This window comes from Balaenoptera acutorostrata, chromosome X, assembly GCF_949987535.1.
Source record: "Balaenoptera acutorostrata chromosome X, mBalAcu1.1, whole genome shotgun sequence".
Classification (NCBI taxonomy): Eukaryota; Metazoa; Chordata; class Mammalia; order Artiodactyla; family Balaenopteridae; genus Balaenoptera; species Balaenoptera acutorostrata.
In genome coordinates, this window is record NC_080085.1 from 49,326,877 (window position 1) to 49,347,066 (window position 20,190).

General features: G+C 41.3%; 1 long non-coding RNA gene across 1 annotated transcript in view; it reads right to left on the reverse strand.

The window, feature by feature from the left end:
• Positions 1-368: 368 nt before the first annotated feature.
• Positions 369-20,190, reverse strand: part of LOC130706206 (uncharacterized) — a 54,518-nt gene continuing 34,696 nt past the window's right edge. The window contains exons 3-4 of the long non-coding RNA XR_009006584.1: positions 3,015-3,160; positions 369-2,491 (exon numbers count right to left, since the gene is read on the reverse strand). This is a non-coding gene — a long non-coding RNA (uncharacterized LOC130706206). The remainder of the gene's footprint in view (positions 2,492-3,014; positions 3,161-20,190) is intronic.

The following is a 20,190-nucleotide window of genomic DNA, read 5'->3' on the forward strand; positions in this document are numbered from 1 at the left end:
AGATGAAACGGGGGTGTGGGGGGGACATGGGGAGAAAATTGTGCACATGCAAGATGGAAGTCACAGTCTTTATAACCTAGTCTCAGAAGTGACATCCCACCACTTTTGCAATATTCCACTCACTAGAAGTAAGTCACCAGGTCCAGACCATACACGGGAGGGGATTACACAAGGATGTGAATACCAGGAGGTGGGGATCATTGGGGGCCATATTGGAGACTACTATAGTTTGTCCTCTGGCCCCCAATGATTCACGTCCCTTCCACATGCAAAATACATTCACCCCTTTCCAAGGTCTGAAAAAGTCTCATTCCATTACAGCATTGCCTCAAAGTCCAGAATCTCATCTAAATCAGGTCCAGGTGTGAATGAGACTCCTTCAGTGTATTCCTTAAGTATGGCTCCTTAAGTTCTATTTGTTTTCCACCAGTAGATCTGTGAAACTTAAGAGACAAGTTATCTGTCCCCAACACACCCAACATACGATGGTGCAACAGACACAGGATACTGCTATGGACATTCCATTTCTTTTTTTTTTTCTTAATTTTATTTATTTTTGGCTGTGTTGGGTCTTTTTTGCTATGCGCAGGCTTTCTCTAGTTGTGGAGAGCGGGGGCTACTCTTCGTTGCGGTGTGTGGGCTTCTCATTGTGGTGGCTTCTCTTGTTGCAGAGCACGGGCTCTAGGCGTGCAGGCTTCAGTAGCTGCGGCGCATGGGCTCAGTAGTTGCAGTGCACACGCTCAGTAGTTGTGGCTCACGGGCTCTAGAGCACAGGCTCAGTAGTTGTGGTGCACGGGCTTAGCTGCTCTGTGGCACGTGGGATCTTCACAGACCAGGGATCGAACCTGTGTCCCCTGCATTGGCAGGCAGATTCTTAACCACTGCGCCACCAGGGAAGTCCCATTCCATTTAAAAAACGGGGGAAATGGGAGACACAAAGGAGTCACTGGTCTATAGCAATTGTGAAATCCCGCTGGGCACATGGAAGTTCCTGGATTAGGTTTCAAGGCCTGGGAATAATTCTCCATGGCTCTTAGCTCTGCCTTCTGGGCTCTTGGTCCCATCCTCTGTGCCTTTCTTCCTTTTTCATGAAAGTTATCACATATTTGCGGCTGAGTAGTTTCCCCAGTCTGCTTCCTGCCAGTAAAATGTTGGGGGTCCAATGGTTTCTTTTCATTTTGTACTGTCTCTGTAATCAGTTGCCACTGACAAATGGTTCCAATAGCGGGGCTTGGTGTGCCTCTGCTGTCGGTAGGTTGGGCACTCAGCAGTTGTTATAGCCAGACTGGCCTTGGTGAAAGTCTGTATTATAGAGCCCGTGCCTAAACTCCACGCATGCTGCCATGGCCATTTTGTTCAGGAGTCCATTGGGTAAGGAACTGAGGTTGGCTGACATCCACAGGACAGAACATCTTGTCCAACTCATTGAGATCTTTCTCCATAGTGGATGCTCTCTGGTGCTCATTTATGTGGGATGTGACTATCTTCACACTCTGTGCCCATTCCAAAAGGGACATCCATATGCCTCTTCCCCAGACCTCCTCCTTGAACAATATTTCAATCCTATTCTTTCCAAGTCCTTGACCACCTAGCCAAATCATTACTAACTAACTACTCACGGATCAGTGGTATCTACACCTCTAACCATCTATGCAACCAGGCAGTGAGAATTCCCCTTCCCATTGTCCCCAGGATCAACCCTAAGTGGGGCTATCACACTGCAGCTAGACATGTCCAGCTGGTGCCAGCATATTATGCAAAACCATCTGTGAACCAAGCTTGAATATTGTGCCTCTGAGTCACCTGGTCACAGGGAACGCCCCATGAGACTCAGGTGTGAGAAAGGGGCGGCAGTGCAGCCAGTGGGAGTATGAGCCACCTGCTCAGGCAGCTTACTCTATTTGGTGGCAGAGCGCTGCTGCACATAGACAACCTCATGGCTTGATGGGACCGTTAACACATGTTGCCATGGCAGCTCAGCTTGCACAGGTCACATGGTGTCCTCTGTCCAGGCATTCATTCACAAAATAGATCCGTTTTTCCATTTTTATCTTTCTCTGTGTCTGGGATTCCTATTATCACAATGTGGCCACTTCTAATATTACCCCCCGTGTCTTTAGTTTTTTAAAAAATATTTTATATCTCTTTATTCTTACCTGTTGATTTCCAGAAGAGATCCTCAGTCTGATCTTTCCACTCACTACTTTGTTCTTCATATGTAGCTCTCCTACCCTTTATGCCATCTATACCATGTGTATTCCCATAATGTGTCCAGGAACCAGCAAACCACAGGATGGGATTTGCGATCCCCTGGGCCCAATATGAGAAGGACTCAGGCTGACTCTTCACGTATGACTTTATCCCTCTCTGACTGGTGGACCATAGTGATGTCTAGGTCACAGGGGATTAACTCAGAACCAGTATCCAGTCTATTTCAAAAGGTCTGGGTATTTCCCTGTCCCCAAGGCACAATTACATTGGCTGCAGGTTCCTGTGGGAAAAGCAAGGAGGGAGAGTTCACCATATACCCTTGTGAAAGGTGTAGTAAGTAGACCCTCCCCTTCATTCGAGGGGCTCCAGTCCGTGAACTGGGGGAGAGGCTGGGACTCTACATTTTGGGGACTAGATCAAGCCTCCAATTGCTAGACTAGATTTTTTTGGTTACATAAATCAAGTAGGACCTTATTAGGCTGTCCATCTATTTGGCCCTAGGGTAACCACATTTAATTAGCCACCACTATAGATTCCCACAGGTCAAATCACCATTCTGATTACTGCTATGGCTCTGCTATGCATTATAGGAATCAGACGCAACTTGTCCCTGAAGGTGATCCTATCATCCCCATTGAAATCAGAGGGCCCATCTCTCACCATGACCCCAAATTACAGGGGGAAAAAAACCCACTGCAATGTTTTTTAAGGAGGCAATGTTTATGTATTAGTTAAGGTAAAGTTAGCTTCTGGGACAGAAAAAGAAATCTGTGAAATTTAAGACAATAAAATTTACTTCTTACTCCTGCAATCTTCCAAAACAGTTGTTAATAGATGGGCTGCCCTCTTCTAAGTGGTGATTCAGGGTCCTAGGCACCTTCTGTGTAGATGGTCTGCCATCTTCAAAACGTGGTCGCCATTGTACTATTGTCATCTCCATCCCAGCCAACTAGAAGAGGAAAAGACCACGTGGGAGGTTTTAATGAGCTAGGCCTAGTTGTAGTGTACATCACTTCTGCTCACATTCCATTAGCTAGAACTCAGACAGTGGTCATATTCAACCACAAGGGATGCTGGAAAATGTAATCTGAATTTGTCCCAAACAGGAAGAGGAAGCAGGCTTAGTGACCACCTAGCTAGTCTCTGCCACACCTCATAATGCATTTCTCAAAGCCTTTGTGAAAGGAGTGTCCATGTAGTTAGAGGGCTAGTTAAATGGGTTACACATGATGAATTGATTCCAACACTCTTACCACTCTAAACGTTTGGAAGGCAGCTATGCTCACCACTATACCACCAGTGACACTAGCATTTGGATTCCTCCCTCTACATTGTACATCTGGCATCTTAACTTCAATTAACATAGGCTACTGTTGAGCCCAGGTTTCAATCAATCAAGAGGACAAATCTTAGAAATACTCCTAGCTGCTTCAGCTAACACAGTACATCCAGGAATGCTGATAAGTGAACCCATACTGAAAAGTTTGGCCCTACCAAAACCAGATTAAGACATCACAAGAAAATTACAGACCAGTATCCCGTATGAATACAGATGCAAAAATCCTCAACAAAATACTAGCAAACAGAATCCAACAGCATATTAAAAGGATTATACACCATGATCCAGTGGGATTTATTCCAGGAATGCAAGAGTGGTTCAACATCAGAAAATCGATCAAGGTTATACATCACATTAATAGAACAAAGGAAAAAAAACCTATGTGATCATCTCAATTGATGCAGAAAAGGCATTTCAGATGCAGAAAAGGCTTAGAGCTAATAAATTCAGCAAAGCTGCAAGGAACAAGATCAACACATAAAAATCAGCTGTGTTTTAAAATGAAATTGAGAGCAATTCCATTTACAATAGCATCTAAAAGAAATACCTAGGAATAAATTTAACCAAGGAGGCAAAAGACTTGTGTATTGAAAACTATAAACTATGGCTGAAAGAAATTAAAGGAGACCTAAATAAATGGAAAGACATCCTGTGTTCATGGATTGGAAGATTTTTTATTAAGATGTCAATACTACCCAAAGCAACCTACAGATTCAACAAAATCTCTATCAAAATTCCAACAGCCTTTTTGCAGAAATGTGGAAATGCCAATCCTCAAATTCATATGGAATTTCAAGGGGCTCTCAATAGTCAAACCAATCTTGAAAAAAAAAAGTCAAATGGCCAAGTGGTTTTTGATGAGAGTGCCAAGTCCATTCAATGGGGTAAGGACAGTCTCTTCAGCAGATGGTGCTGGTGCAACGGGATTTTTACATGCAAAAGAATGAAGTTGGACGCCTACTTCATACCATATACTATTAATTCAAAATGGATCGACAACCTAAATACAAGAGCTAAAACCATAAAACTCTTAGAAGAAAACAGGGGTAAATCTTCATGACCTTGGATTTGGCAACATGTTCTTAAATGTGATACCAAAAGCACAAGCAGCAAGAGGACAAATAGATAAATTGGACTTCATAAAAATAAAAACTTTTGTGCATCAAAGGACAATATCAAGAGGATAATATCAAGAAAATGAAAAGGCAATCTATAGAATGGAAGAAAATATTTTCCAATCGTATCTGACGAGGGTTTAATATCCATAATATATAAAGAATTCCTACAACTCAACAACAAAAAGACTAACAACCCAATTTAAAAATGGGCAAAGGGGGGCTTCCCTGGTGGCGCAGTGGTTGAGAATCTGCCTGCCAATGCAGGGGACACGGGTTCGAGCCCTGGTCTGGGAAGATCCCACATGCCACGGAGCAGCTGGGCCCGTGAGCCACAATTACTGAGCCTGCGCGTCTGGAGCCTGTGCTCCGCAACAAGAGAGGCCGCGATGGTGAGAGGCCCGCGCACCGCGATGAAGAGTGGTCCCCACTTGCCGCAACTAGAGAAAGCCCTCGCACAGAAACGAAGACTCAACACAGTCATAAATAAATAAATAAATAAATAAAAGAACGTGAATTTCTTTAAAAAAAAAAAAAAAAAAAATGGGCAAAGGACTTGAATAGACATTTCTCCAAAGGAGATATATAAATAACCAACAAGCACATGAAAAGTTGCCCAACATCATTAGTTATTATGGATATGCAAATCAAAACACAATGAGATAACATTTCACACCCACTAGGATGGCCATAATCATCATCGTCATCAGAAAATAACATCAGAGAGGATGTGGAGAAATTGGAACCTTTGTACATTGCTGGTGGGAATGTAAAATGATGCAGCCATTGTGTAAAAGCAGCCTGGCAGTTCCTCAAAAAGCTAGATTACCATACGACCCAGCAATTCCACTCCTAGGTATATACACAAGAGAATCGAAAACAGGGACTCAAAAAGATATTTGTACACCAATATTCATTCACTGTAATTCACAGTAGCCAAAAGGTGGAAATGACCCAAGTGTTCATCAACAGATGAACAGATAAACAAAATGTAGTATACACAAATACTGAAATATTGTTCAGCCATAAAAAGGAATGAAGTTCAGACTTGCTACCACATGGATGAACCCTGAAAATATTATTCTAGGGGAAGTAATCCAAACAAAAAAGGACAAATATTTTAAGGTTCCACTTATATGAAATATCTAGAATAGGCAAATTTATACAGACAGAAAGTAGGTTAAAGGTTACCAGGAGCAAGGGGCGGGAGTTACTGCTCAATGGGTGCCTGCTTGGGGTGATAAAAAAAAGTTTTGGAATCGGATAATGGTGATGGTCGCACAACATTGTGAATATAATTAATGCCACCTAATTGTACACTTGAAAAGGGTTAAAATGGCAAATTTTATGTTATATATATTTTACCACAATAAAAAACGTTTGGCCCAATCTAAAATTACATTTATTTCTCTCTGATCTATCATGCATAGAATCAATTCCCACATATATCACTGAGGTTTCTGCCAACATAAATTAGGCTTTCTCCTCACAGGTCTGACTCTATTTTCCCTGGGACATGCAGGAATCTGAATCCAGTAATGGGTATGGAGGCACCAAGGGGTGATGTGAATGGATCCTGAGAAAGATTAGCAAAATCCTTAGAGGGTCCCCAAGTCATGCAGGTCCAGCCCCATTAGACTGGGGAGGAAGGGCTGCCTCTGCCACCAAGGGAGACTCAGTGGGGGCTGGTGTTTAGGGAACTCAGGTCGATCCAAATCAACCTTGATGTTCCAATTCCAATTCCCAAGGTCCCATTCTTCCAGCAACCAGCAGACTTTTATTTCACATAAGAGACCTGGAGATCTTGTGAATTCAACCGGCACTGTAATTCAGCAACCTGCAGGATTTGGCTTTATGTCTGATTTCAGGCTACATCAGTCCGGTGACTAGAAGAAATACAGAGATTTCTTGTTTTTGTAACATAGACTTTATTGTTTAGAGCAACTTTAGGTTCAGCAGAGTATAAGAGGCCCTGTTGTTCCACATCCTTACCAGTCCTTGGTACTGTCGATTTTTAATTTTTGCCAATCTGAGGAGCATAGTATCTCATGTAGTTTAAATTGGCATTTCCCTGATAACTAATGAAATTGAGCACCTTTTCATATACCTACTGGCCATTTGGATATTCTCTTGTGACGTGCTCCTTCAACTCTTTCGAATATTTTTCTTTCTTTTTCTTTTTTTTAATTAAAATTTTTTTCTGGCAGCTTGTGGGATCTTAGTTCCCTGACCAGGGATTGAATCCAGGCCCTCTGCAGTGAAAGCACGGAGTCTTAACCACTGGACCACCAGGGAATTCCCCATCAAATATTTTTCTATTGATTATCGATCTTTTGTTGAGTTGTAGGATTTCATTTTATAATCTGGATATGAAATCTTTGACCATTTTACGTGACGCAAATATATCTTTTCCCATTCTGTAGTTTACCTTTGCACTGTCTATAGTGTTTCTAGGTGAAAATACGTTATTATTATTATTATTATTTTTTTTAATTCTACTTTTTTTTTTTTTAATCTATTTATTTATTTATTTATGGCTGTGTTGGGTCTTCGTTTCTGTGCGAGGGCTTTCTCCAGTTGCGGCAAGCGGGGGCCACTCCTCATCGCGGTGCGCGGGTCTCTCACCATCGCGGCCCCTCTTGTTGCGGAGCACAGGCTCCAGACGCGCAGGCTCAGTAATTGTGGCTCACGGGCCCAGCCGCTCCGCGGCATGTGGGATCTTCCCAGACCAGGGCTCGAACCCGCGTCCCCCGCATTAGCAGGCAGACTCTCAACCACTGCGCCACCAGGGAAGCCCCCGTTATTATTTTTAATGTAGTCCATTTTATCAATCCCTTCCTTTTATCATTAGTAATTTTGGTGTCTTGTTTAAAAAATCTTTTACTATCCCAAAGTCAAAAATATATTCTCCTATGTTATCTTCTTTGCTTTTCACATTTAGGTTTATAATCTGTCTGTGAATTATTTGATTTTTTAGATATATGATGTGAGGTAAACATCTGATTTAGGTGTGTTTGTTTGCTTGTCTTCCTATTTGGACACCCAATTGTCCCAACATCATTTATTGAAAAAACTGCCCTGGTACCACTGCTCTCCAGTGCCACATTTTTGTTAAATCAAGTATGCAACTATGCATGGGTCTTTTTCTGAGCTGTTTGTTCCACTGGGCTAGTTTTCTATCCTTGTGCCAATTCTACGGTCCTAATTATTATAACTTTATTTTAAAAATCTGATCATCTGATAGAGCAAAACCTCTCATATTGTTCTTCTTCAGGAATCATGGCTATTTTTGGCCTTTTTCATTTCTATATAAATTTTGGAGTCAAGTTCCACAAAACAATGAGTACCCGTTAGGCTTTTTTTTTTTTTTTAATTTATTTATTTTCCTTATTTCTTTGGCTGCGTTGGGTCTTAGTTGCGGCACACGGGACTTTCGTTTTGGCGTGCGGGCTTCTCTCTAGTTGTGGCATGTAGGTTTTCTCTCTCCAGTTGTGGCACGAGGGCTCCAGAACGCATGGGCTCTGCAGTTTGCTGCACGTGGGCTCTCTCGTTGAGGCGCACGAGCTCAATAGTTGTGGTGCACGGGCTTAGTGGCCCCACGGCATGTGGGATCTTAGTTCCCTGACCAGGGATCGAACCTGCGTCCCCTGCACTGGAAGGCGGATTCTTTACCACCGGACCATCAAGGAAGTTAGGCTTTAATTGGATTTATATTGAATCTGTAGATCAATTTGAAGAGAACTGACATCTTTGTAATATTGAGTCCACCAGCCTGTGAATATGGTATATCACTCCATTTATTTACATCTTCTTTAATCTCTTTAAAAAGTTATATCGTTTTCTCCATAATGGACTTACACGTCCTCTGTTGGATATATTTCTAAGATTTCTAAATAATTGATCTTTAACTGCCATTTAAATGTTAATTAAAACATTTTATTTTCTAACTGCATCTGTTTATATGCAGAAATACAATTGATGTTTGTAATTTGATTTTATATCCAGTAAAGTTTAATCCTGGCATATTTACCTCCATTCTCCAAATATTTTCTCCTCTCGTTTATTCATTCTTACTCTTTTTCTGAGACTACTATCAAGTTGCTGGCCTTCTATTTTCCATTTCTCTTTGTTTTCTTAACTTAATATTTTCTATATTTTTATTCTTCTGTTTTCTGGGAGAATTCTTCAATCTGATCTTCCAATTCTCTTATTCATTCTTCATCTGTATTCAGCCTACTATTCTCCCCCTCTATTGTGTTCTCTATTTCAACTCTATATATTCTTCATAGCTTAATATTGCCACTTTTCTGTGCCTTAGGGAAGGGGTAAAGGAAGATCCCACAGAGAAGGTGGTAATGGGCTGTCTGGAGTGATGAGCCCGATTATAAGGAGAGAGAGGAGAATCAACCTGAGGGTTCCGCAGTAGCTAAGGACTGGAGACCAGGCAGCAGGGCCCAGCTTGTCCTGCCAGGAATGGCCGAAGCACTGGAAGTAGGGTGGGAGGGAGATGAAGTGGGAAACTGCAGGGCTTTATACTTTATAGGGCCATGGTCACTGAGAGCCTTGACTTGTGAGCTCTGCAGACCATGGTGACCTCCAGAAAGATGGCAGCTTCAAGGCAGTGTTGGAGGACACCCAGCCCTTTGAGGTGAAGAGACTCCCTTCCACTTCATGCTACGGTTCCAGCCCCCTTCCCTTGGGCACCTGCCAGAAGGTCCCTCCTTTTTTCCTGAGGAGGAAGGTAAGTGGAGACAAAGAAGGAGACTTGGACCCAGAAAAAGCACCCTAGAAAACCTGTGATTAGATCTGGATTTTGTGGGATGCTGGGGTGGGCAGCAGAGGGAGGGAAGTGGTTCAAATAAGGACAGGAGTAGAGGAAGGCAGCCACGATAAAGGCAGGAGTCTGTGTGTGAGAGAAAGATGGCGGGGAGGTGCCAAGAGTCTACTTTTGAACAGAAGGGCGTAATCTGGAAGGGTTTAGGTGCTAAGGCTGATGAGGGAGGGGCCTGGCCGTGGAGGTGCCCCAGGGCCATGGCCATCATTTCTCAAAAACCACTGCAGGTCGTAGGTATCTCTCTCCCTGTCCTGGCTGCCCCACTGCCTCCTTCCTGTGGTTTCCTGGCACTCAGGCCCCAGGTTCTTCTGAAGTTCTTCCATCTTTCCCATACACCCTTGCCTCTTTGAGGAGAGGGTGCCCCATGTTTTATCCTCATGCTATGCTCCAGATAGGTAGCCCAAGGCCTTGACAAGAGTGAAACCTCCTGGATGCCTTGTTCTGCTGGTAGCTTCTACAGTGCCTCCTTCCCCTGAGAGGACCCCACACAGCAACCTTTCAGGGGATTTTGGACAGTGGGGTGTCTCTGGAGTTTTCTGATAAAAGGTTAGCTTTGGGAAGGGAAAGACAGCTTGTGGACACATACAGGGCTGAGTGGAGGTGTGTGGAGGGCACAGGAGTTGCATTCTAAGGGTCAGTAGGGAGGCATGAATATGACTCCAAAGGGAGGCTTGGAGAAGAAGGGGGTGCTGAGGACCAGAGTTAGGGAAGGGAGGCTTGGAGAAGAAGGGGGTGCTGAGGACCAGAGTTAGGGAAGTTTGTTCAAACAGGTCAAGAAATCAGAGACAGAGAGGCATCTGTGAGTCCCCCACAGTATAGTGTGTAGAATCCCTGGCTGACATCCAGGCTTCCCGCAGGATTGGGACCACCAGTGTAGCCCCCACGGAAGGTAAAACTTTGGAGAGGCCTTCAGAGGCAAACAGGTTTACAAAGGATATGAAAAGGAAAGCAAGCCATAAGGCTAACAGGCACATGAACAAATGCTCAAACTAAGTAGTCATCAGATAAATAGAAATTAAAAGAAAATTAGAGAGACTTCCCTGGTGGTCCAGTGGTTAAGACTCCGTGCTCCACTGCAGGGGGCATGGGAGAAAAACTGGTAAAATCTGAATAAAGTTCAAGGTGAAATGTGAATGCATTAATTAATAATATTATACAATGTTAATTTCCTGTTTTTGATAATTGTACTGTGATTGTGTAAAATGGTAACATTTGGGGAAGCTGGGTGAAGAGTATGTGAGAATTCTTTGTATTAGTTTTATAACTTTTCCTAAGTCTGAAATTATTACAAAACAAAAAAGTTTAAAAAATTATAAGTATATATTGCTGTGTAAACAAGTAGGAAACAGAATGAAGTATACAACATAACACCCTTAGAGGGACTTCCCTGGTAGTCCAGTGGTAAAGAATCCGCCTTCCAATGCAGGGGATGCAGGTTCGATCCCTGGTCAGGGACTAAGATCCCACATGCTGCGGGGCAACTAAGCCCATGTGCCACAACTACTGAGCTCGTGTGCCTCAGTGAGAGAGCCTGGGTGTGGCAAACTACAGAGCCCACGTGCTCTGGAGCCCGCATGCCACAACTAGAGAGGAGCCTGAGCACCACAACAAAGAGACAGTGTGCCGCAATGAAAGATCCCACATGCCTCAATGAAGATCCCATGTGCCACAACTAAGACCCGATGCAGCCAAAACAATAAAATAAATAAACACCCTTAGATACATTACAAATACATGCAGACACAACAATATACTTTAAAGGAACATCTTTAGGCAGGAAACACAAGAGAAGGAAAAGATCTACAATAATAAACCCAAAAAAATTAAGAAAATGGTAATAGGAACATACATATCGATAATTACCTTAAATGTAAATGGATTAAATGCTCCAACCAAAAGACATAGACTGGCTGAATGGATACAAAAACAAGACACGTATATATGCTGTCTACAGGAGACCCACTTCAGACCTAGGGACACATACAGACTGAAAGTGAGGGAATGGAAAAAGATATCCCATGCAAATGGAAATCAAAAGAAAGCTGGAGTAGCAATTCTCATATCAGACAAAATATACTTTAAAATAAAGACTATTACAAGAGACAAAGACGGACACTATATAATGATCAAGGGATCAATCCAAGAAGAAGATATAATTGTAAATAATTGTATAATTGTAAATATTGTATAATTGTACATAATTGTATAATTGTAAATATTGTATAATTGTAAATATTTATGTACTCAACATAGGAGCACCTCAATACATAAGGCAAATACCAACAACCATAAAAGGGGAAATCAACAGTAACACAATCATAGTAGGGGACTTTAACATCCCACTTACACCAATGGACAGATCATCCAAAATGAAAATAAATAAGGAAACACAAGCTTTAAATGACACATTAAACAAGATGGACTTAATTGATATTTATAGGACATTCCATCCAAAAACAACAGAATACACTTTCTTCTCAAGTGTTCATGGAACAATCTCCAGGATAGATCATATCTTGGGTCACAAATCAAGCCTTGGTAAATTTAAGAAAATTGAAATCATATTAAGTATCTTTTCTGATCACAACGCTATGAGACTAGATATCAATTACAGGAAAAAATCTGTAAGAAACACAAACACATGGAGGCTAAACAACACACTACTTAATAACAAAGAGGTCACTGAAGAAATCAAAGAGGAAATCAAAAAATACCTAGAAACAAATGACAATGAAAACACAACGACCCAAAACCTATGGGATGCAGCAAAAGCAGTTCTAAGAGGGAAGTTTATAGCTATACAAGCCTACCTTAAGAAACAAGAAACATCTCAAATAAACAAACTAACCCTACACCTAAAGCAATTAGAGAAAGAAGAACAAAAATCCCCAAAGTTAGCAGAAGGAAAGAAATCATAAAGATCAGATCAGAAATAAATGAAAAAGAAATGAAGGAAATGATAGCAAAGATCAATAAAATTAAAAGCTGGTTCTTTGAGAAGATAAACAAAATTGATAAACCATTAGCCAGACTCATCAAGAACAAAAGGGAGAAGACTCAAATCAATAGAATTAGAAATGAAAAAGGAGAATAAACAACTGACACTGCAGAAATACAAACGATCATGAGAGATTACTACAAGCAACTCTATGCCAATAAAATGGACAACCTGGAAGAAATGGACAGATTCTTAGAAATGCACAACCTTCCGAGACTGAACCAGGAAGAAATAGAAAAATATGAACAGACCAATCACAAGCACTGAAATTGAAATTGTGATTTAAAATCTTCTAACAAACAAAAGCCCAGGACCAGATGCCTTCACAGGCGAATTCTATCAAACATTTAGAGAAGAGCTAACACCTATCCTTCTCAGACTCTTCCAAAATATAGCAGAGGGAAGAACACTACCAAACTCATTCTACGAGGCCACCATCAACCTGATACCAAAACCAGACAAAGATGTCACAAAGAAAGAAAACTACAGGCCAATATCACTGATGAACATAGATGCAAAAATCCTCAACAAAATACTAGCAAACAGAATCCAACAGCACATTAAAAGGATCATACACCATGATCAAGTGGGGTTTATCCCAGGAATGCAAGGATTCTTCAATATATGCAAATCAATCAACGTGATACACCATATTAACAAATTGAAGGAGAAAAACCATACGATCATCTCAATAGATGCAGAGAAAGCTTTTGACAAAATTCAACACTCATTTATGATAAAACCCTCCAGAAAGTAGGCATAGAGGGAACTTTCCTCAACATAATAAAGCCCATGTATGACAAAAGCACAGCCAACATCGTCCTCAATGGTGAAAAACTGAAACCATGTCAACTAAGATCAGGAACAAGACAAGGTTGCCCACTCTCACCACTATTATTCAACATAGTTTTGGAAATTTTAGCCACAGCAATCAGAGAAGAAAAAGAAATAAAAGGAATCCAAATCGGAAAGGAAGAAGTAAAGCTGTCACTGTTTGCAGATGACATGATACTATACATAGAGAATCCTAAAGATGCTACCAGAAAACTACTAGAGCTAATCAATGAATTTGGTAAAGTATCAGGATACAAAATTAATGCACAGAAATCTCTTGCATTCCTATACACTAATGATGAAAAAGCTGAAACTGAAATTAAGAAAACACTCCCATTTACCATTGCAACAAAAAGAGTAAAATATCTAGGAATAAACCTACCTAAGGAGACAAAAGACCTGTATGCAGAAAATTATAAGACACTGATGAAAGAAATTAAAGATGATACAAATAGATGGAGAGATATGCCATGTTCTTGGATTGGAAGAATCAACATTGTGAAAATGACTCTACTACCCAAAGCAATCTACAGATTCAATGCAATCCCTATCAAACTACCACTGGCATTTTTCACAGAACTAGAACAAAAAATTTCACAATTTGTATGGAAACACAAAAGACCCCGAATAGCCAAAGCAATCTTGAGAAAGAAAAACGGAGCTGGAGGAATCAGGTTCCCTGACTTCAGACTATACTACAAAGCTACAGTAATCAAGACAGTATGGTACTGGCACAAGAACAGAAATATAGATCAATGGAACAGGATAGAAAGCCCAGAGATAAACCCATGCACATATGGTCACCTTATCTTTGATAAAGGAGGCAAGAATATACAGTGGAGAAAAGACAGCCTCTTCAATAAGTGGTGTTGGAAAAACTGGACAGCTACTTGTAAAAGAATGAAATTAGAACACTCCCTAACAGCATACACCAAAATAAACTCAAAATGGATTAAAAACCTAAATGTAAGGCCAGACACTATTAAACTCTTAGAGGAAAACATAGGAAGAACACTCTATGACATAAATCACAGCAAGATCCTTTTTGACCCACCTCCTAGAGAAATGGAAATAAAAACAAAAATAAACAAATGGGACCTAATGAAACTTCAAAGCTTTTGCATAGCAAAGGAAACCATAAACAAGACCAAAAGACAACCCTCAGAATGGGAGAAAATATTTGCAAATGAAGCAACTGACAAAGGATTAATCTCCAAAACACACAAGCAACTCATGCAGCTCAATATCAAAAAAACAAACAACCTAATCCAAAAATGGGCAGAAGACCTAAATAGACATTTCACCAAAGAAGATATACAGATGGCCAACAAACACATGAAAGAATGCTCAACAACATTAATCATTAGAGAAATGCAAATCAAAACTACAATGAGATATCATCTCACACCGGTCAGAATGGCCATCATCAAAAAATCTAGAAACAATAAATGCTGGAGAGGGTGTGGAGGAAAGGGAACCCTCTTGCACTGTTGGTGGGAATGTAAATTGATACAAGCACTATGGAGAACAGTATAGAGGTTCCTCAAAAAGCTAAAAATAGAACTACCATACGACCCAGCAATCCCACTACTGGGCATATACCCAGAGAAAACCATAATTCAAAAAGAGTCATGTACCAAAATGTTCCTTGCAGCTCTATTTACAATAGCCAGGACATGGAAGCAACCTAAATGTGTCCATCAACAGATGAATGGATAAAGAAGATGTGGCACATATATACAATGGAATATTACTCAGTCATAAAAAGGAACGAAACTGAGTTGTTTGTAGTGAGGTGGATGGACCCAGAGACTGTCATACAGAGTGAAGTAAGTCAGAAAGAGAAAAACAAATACCGTATGCTAACACATATATATGGAATCTAAAAAAAAAAAAAAAAGGTCAGAAGAACCTAGGGGCAAGACAGGAATAAAGATGCAGACCTACTAGAGAATGGACTTGAGGATACAGGGAGGGGGAAGTGTAAGGTGGGACAAAGTGAGAGAGTGACATGGACATGTATACACTACCAAACGTAAAATAGATAGCTAGTGGGAAGCAGCCGCATAGCACAGGGAGATCAGCTCGGTGGTTTGTGACCACCTAGAGGGGTGGGATAGGGAGGGTGGGAGGGAGGGAGATGCAAGGGGGAAGAGATATGGGGACATATGTACATGTATAACTGATTCACTTTGTTATAAAGCAGAAACTGACACACCATTGTAAAGCAATTATACTTTAATAAAGATGTTAAAAAAATAAAAATAAAAAAATAAACCCAAAGTTAGCAGAGGGAAGAAAAAAATACAAGTTAGAGTAGAGATAAATGATATAGAGAACAGAACAATAGAGAAAATCAATGAAACCAAAAGTTGGTTATTTGAAAGGTTAATAAAATTGATAAACCTTTAGCTAGATTGACTAAGGAAAAAAGAGAGAAGACTTAATAAAATCAGAAATGAAAAAAATATAAATATAAATAAATAAATGCTTTAAGAAAAATAAATAAATAAAGCTAAAAAAAAAACCCCCACCAATATATTTTGCCAGGACACATAGAAACAAAAGGCTATATAACATTAAAAAATTAGCTTGATTCCCTGAGAATGGCAAATAGGAAAAGGAAATCAATAAATCAATCATCAGGAAAGGAAACTTAACTTGGACTTAGAACTTTTTCTGCAGGGGGTGGGATTGGCTTTGGACCTTGCAGGATGGGTAGAGAGACTTGGGAGAGCTAAGGGATGATCTGAAGCCATGATAGTGGCAAAATGTGGGAGACAGAGCTAGATGGGGCTTGGAGGTGGTACCAAGAGTCTGCCTTGGTCTGAGTGAAAGGACATAGTCCAGAGGGGTTGGGAGTTGCAGCTGGCTATAGAGGGACTCAAGCTCTGGAGATGCCTTGAGGGTCAGCCTCCTCTCTGGCCATTTCATCCCCTCAACTACTGCCAGGACGTGCTGCAGGCACTGAGCCCTTTCCTGCCCTTTACCTGGTATTCAGGCCTCATTCTCTTCTAAAGATCTCCCTTCTAGCACATCCCTGTCCCCTGGATGACGGCATCCGCTGTATTGCCCTGTGATCAGCTCCAGACAGGAGTGTAGGTGAAAGTCCAGGCCTTTTCCCTGGACTGGGGCTTAGCGTCAGGCTAGACCAGGGGCTGGTACATTCATTACTCCCCGCTTCCCCTAATTGTAGACGTCAGCAGCCCCAGCTGGGCCTGTCCTGCTGTGTGGTCACCTGTTCAGCCTGTAGCTTGACCTGGGACAGCCCTGACATCGACCCCTCTACACAGCCAACCACTGCAGATGAAAAGCTGAGGCCCAAGGGGAGCAGAAAGGGGCCCAGAAGGAGCAGGTACATTGAGGGGTACTCAGAGGGGAGGAGCCACGCACCCAGGGCTGCTGAACTACCTGGGTGCAAATCCTGACTCCATCAATTACTGGCCGTGTGAGTTTTGGCAAATGACTTAATCTCTTATAGTCTTAGCTCCACATCTTATAATGAAGGAGAATAGTAGAATAATAATACCTACCACAGAGGGTTACTGTGAGAATTAAATAAGATTATGTATTTAGTGTCTGGCATAAATTAAGTCCTCAATAAATGTTAGCTGCCACTATTATTATTAGATGTTCTCAGTCCTGGTCCTTGGGCTCCCAGAGCTGGAGCAAGACTACCTACAGCTCAGAAGAAACATCACCCTGGCTGTGGCTCTGGCTCCATTTCAGAGGAGGTATGGGGGTGCGGAGAAAGGGATGGGAAGGGGGTTTGGTGAAAACATGTACTACTTTGTTTTTTGTGTTTTTTTGGCCACACTGCGTGGCATGTGGGATCTTAGTTCCCAGACCAGGGATGGAACCAGTGCCCCCTGCAGTGGAAGCTAGGAGTCTTTACCACTGGACTGCCAGGGAAGTCTCTGTATTTATTTTATATAGTTATGACAAAAAATAAAATATACAGTATTAGAGGAGATAGTCTTTCCTTGTATAATATCGAAATAAACTTTTCACATTTTTAATGACATACTCGAGCATATTTTTTGAATATGCACTTTACATAAGGTTTTATGCCAGAAATGGCTACACACAATTCCTGATCAGGACTTTTTATTCATGATTTCTTCAAAATCTTGATTGTGGTTATTAATGAGAAATGCTTTTTTTCTCAAGTAGGTGGTGGTAAATGGAAAAGGAGAATTTATGGGGTTTTCCCGCCATTAGCCAGAATTTCTATTTCATTCTTGAAATCATTTAAATCCAGTTGAATTTTTTTAAAAAATTAATTAATTAATTAATTAATATTTTTGGCTGTGTTGGGTCTTCGTTTCTGTGCGAGGGCTTTCTCTAGTTGCGGCAAGCGGGGGCTACTCTTCATTGCAATGAGCGGGCCTCTCACTGTCGCGGCCTCTCTTGTTGCGGGGGCACAGGCTCCAGACGTGCAGGCTCAGTAGTTGTGGCTCACGGACCTAGTTGTTCCGTGGCATGTGGGATCTTCCCAGACCAGGGCTCGAACCTGTGTCCCCTGCATTGGCAGGCAGATTCTCAACCACTGCGCCACCAGGGAAGCCCCAGTTGAACATTTTAATAGTTTTTAAATGATGATTCTTTCCCTGAAGTTATTCACAAATGTTACTCTACTCCATTAAAAATTTTGTCTTTATGATTCAAAGTATAACAGCAACACTACCAGGGAATAATTTTTAACCTCACTTTTCCAAAGTTGAATTTTTGCTTTGAACCCCCAAAACTCTGTCAGTTCACATTAATCTCTTTTCACATGGTCCTTCCAAATGTCTATAAACTATATTCAGGGACCCAAAAAATCAGCTAATCTCTCCACAAATCTGTCAGGGAAGAATCGTTCATGGAAAAAAACTTTCAATTTTTTAAAAAAATGTATGTATGTATGTATGTATGTATGTATGTATGTATGGCTGCGTTGGGTCTTCGTTGCTGCATGCAGGCTTTCTCTCACTGCAGCGAGCGGGGGCTACTCTTCGTTGTGGTGTGCAGGCTTCTCATTGCAGTGGCTTCTCCTGTTGCAGAGCACAGGCTCTAGGCGCGCGGGCTCAGTAGTTGTGGCTCATGGTCTCTACAGCGCAGGCTCAGTAGTTGTGGCACACGGACTTACTTGCTCTGCAGTATGTGGGATCTTCTCGGACCAGGGCTCGAACCCATGTCCCCTGCATTGGCAGACGGATTCTTAACCACTGTGCCACCAGAGAAGTCCCAAAACTTTCAATTTTTATTTTTGCTCACAAACTTTTGAAAATTCTTCCTTTGGATCAGCTCATACACTTATGAAACAGCAGAGAAGGATGTTCTGAGCCCTTGTCTTATACAAAGCTGAAAACAGGTGGGAGGTTAGTATCTTGTATTTAATTAGATTCATCATACTGATAGTACAATTTCCCACGGAAACCAGATCAAAAGGCATACTCTTACAGATGAAGACTCCTCTGTATAAAACAATAAATAAAACAATGTATTACTTGAATCTCAGGTTTTTCAGAACAAACTCTAGATGCAAAGCCTTTACATCTTCCTATCACTGTGACCTCACTTACTACACAGACTTGTTTCAAAATATTCATAAAAATGAAATGCATGATCCTGGATTGATTCCTTTTGCTATAAATTATAGGATATTATTAGGATAACTGGTGAAATTTGAATGGGATCTGAGGATTAGGTGGTAGTGATGGATCAACATGAATTTCATGACATTGATGGGTGAATTGTGGTTATGTAGGAAAATGTCCTTGTTTGCAGAAAAGCACACTAAAATATTCAGAAGTGATGGGGCACTAGGTCTGCAACTTGCTCTCAGATGGTTCAGGAAAAAAATTCTCTGTACTGTTCTTGCAACTTCTCTTTGTGATTGCTCCAAAATAAAAAGTAATTCATGAAATATTTGCTGGAGTATTTTAACCTAGAATCATCTGTTTGGCATTGTTGCTTCTCTCAATCATTTTGCATGCAAATCTGACATTTAGGCTGAGGAATGAGGCTTGTGGGGCACCCAAATCCAAATTTGAGATGGTCCTCATGACATAAACAACATTTATGGACATGGAGTTGGTCCTGGAAATATGATGACGTTGCAGCTTTACCCCAAAAGTTGTCCATTATGGTACTGTAGTTAATTTTAAAAATTATTTGTTTATTTATTTATTTTGGCCACGCTGCGCGGCTTGCAGGATCTTAGTTCCTCGACCGGGGATTGAACCCAGGCCCTCAGCAGTGAAAGTGCCGAGTCCTAACCACTGGACCACCAGGGAATTCCCTTGTGATGGTTAATTTTATGTATCAACCTTCCTGGGCCATAGGGTGCCCAGATATTTGGTCAAGCATTATTCTGGGTGTGTCTGTGAGGGTGTTTTTGAATGAGGTTAACATTTAAGTCAGTAGACTGACTAAAGCAGATTGCTCTCTCTGATGTGAGTGGGCCTCATCTAATCCATTGAAGGCCTGAATAGAACAAAAAGGCTGACCCTCCCAACAGGTAAAAAAGAATTCCTCCTGCCTGACTGCCTTTGAACTGGGACAGCAGCTTTTTTCCTGCCTTCAGACTCAAATGAAACAATGGCTCTTCATGGGTGGGTTGGACTTTGGGCCGTAACCACACCATCGATTCTCTTGGGTCTCCCACTTGCCGACTCACCCTGCAGATCTTGGGGCTCGTTACCCTCCATAATTGTATGAGCCAATTCCTTATAATAAATCTCTTTATCTATCTATCTACCTATCTATCTATCTACATTCTATTGCTTCTGTTTCTCTGGAGAGCCCTAATACTGATTTTGATACTGAAAGTGGTTCTAGAGGAACAGAATTTTAAGGATGAGTTTCTGAATTG